Consider the following 1,796-nt stretch of genomic DNA (forward strand, 5'->3'; position numbering starts at 1 on the left):
ATTCTAAAATGCCCTATTAAACCTCCCCCATGTACTTCCATCACATGCAATTCATGCAAAGAACAATTAGATACATATAATTTATTTTCCTTAAATAGAAATCCATCATGCCTAAAATATGTATCCTTGGCCGAAACCTTGCATGTGCCTTATATAGCACCGAAATCATGACTATCAAATACAATTTCTTAATATACTCAAATCCTAGCAATTTAGTATTAAGAGTCTTAAGAAGAACATACCTTTGCGATAAGGCATCAACGACCACATTTTCTTGACCTTGTTTGTATTTAATCACATATGGAAAAGTTTCGATAAACTCAACCTAGTTAGCATGTCTCCTACTTAACTTACCTTAACTCTTTAAATGTTTCAACTATTGGTGATCAGTATGTATGACAAACTCTCGGGGCCACAAATAATGTTGCCAAGTCTCCAAAGCCCTCACTACCACAGTTATTAAACCCGGACCGGCCCGGCAGGTCGACCCGGTGACTGGACCGGTCCGGGCAAGGTTAAAAACCAGCTTGCGCAAAAAACCGGTCAAACCCGGCCGACCCGGTGGGTCAACCCGTGACCTGGGTGACCCGGTCAAACCCGGGCGAGACCCAGCATATATATACATTAACTTTCCTTTGAGTTGCTGGCAGCAAAACAAAAGTTGAACAACTAATTAATTAGTCTCTGCCCTAATTTTCTGAGAAGAGCAGCCCGCCCCTAATTTCCTTCTCTGTTATCTTTTGCAAAACAAATAATTGGTTGAGATTTCATCGGAGAAATGGGTGTTTATTTCTACAGGTGCTCTATTTTCCTTACACTGCTTATTTTTTCATGTTTTTTTCATTGTTGAGATTTCTTATTGCAAAAAATTGCTGCAGATTTTGAATGATTCACTCCTTTTCCATGCTTTTTAAGCTCTTCTTCGGATTGGAACAAGTGACTGAAAAAAGTATTCATTTGACAACCATCCTTTAGTCACCTATGAAGAGAAACATGTTTCTCTGATATGATTTGCAAACATGAACTTTGTTGTTGTCGGTTTCATTCTTCATTTTTTTTTCTTATGTTTTATGATTTATTGCGATTTTTAAGGAATCTTTTGGATTTGTTGGAAGCTAATACCATTCTATATTTGTTCTACTGCTTAAATTTTAGTTACACAAGTATTTTATTTTTCATTCAACTGCTTATGCTAAAAATGGATAGGAAAAGGTAAGCAATTCATCACTGGGTTTTGCGGTATAGAGATGATGTATCAGTTTGATTTCTTTAATCTTTATATTCAAGAAGAGGGGTTGACCCGGGTTAACCCGGGTTGACCCACAAAACCCGTGACCCGGTCATTTTGCCGGGTCAACTACCGGGTCGGGTTTTATAACTATGCTCACTACTGCATATAACTCTTTGTCATAAGTGGGATAATTAAGAGTTGCACCATTGAGTTTCTCACTAAAATAAGTAATGGGCCATTTGTCTTGCATACGTCACACGACTTTCTTAACCCACAACAACCATCACTATTTCTTCCAACTTGCGATAACACCACCAACACCTCCATAACTAGCGACACTATCTTTCCTTCAGTTTTAGCTTAGACAACCTCTATTACCTTTTCTGCATGTCGATAGTGGTAGTGGCGTCGTTCCTTTTCACTTGCACCAACTCTAACAGTCGTCTAACTCGTGCCAGTGATAGTAACTCCCAGTCCTGACCAAATTGACCAATGTTTTCTCTCTCTTAGCCACTCGAAGGATAAGAAGCCCCAAACAAAGAAAAAGACCCAAAATTGATTTGAG

General features: G+C 38.7%; 1 long non-coding RNA gene across 1 annotated transcript; it reads left to right on the forward strand.

Annotated features, from left to right (window-relative positions):
* The first annotated feature begins 642 nt into the window (after positions 1-642).
* On the forward strand, positions 643-1,149 carry LOC140955606 (uncharacterized). The gene is made up of 2 exons (XR_012169894.1): positions 643-798; positions 879-1,149. It is a non-coding gene; the product is annotated as an uncharacterized lncRNA (long non-coding RNA).
* The last annotated feature ends 647 nt before the right edge of the window (positions 1,150-1,796 follow it).

Source organism: Populus alba, chromosome 1 (assembly GCF_005239225.2).
Source record: "Populus alba chromosome 1, ASM523922v2, whole genome shotgun sequence".
In the NCBI taxonomy this organism is placed as follows: domain Eukaryota; kingdom Viridiplantae; phylum Streptophyta; class Magnoliopsida; order Malpighiales; family Salicaceae; genus Populus; species Populus alba.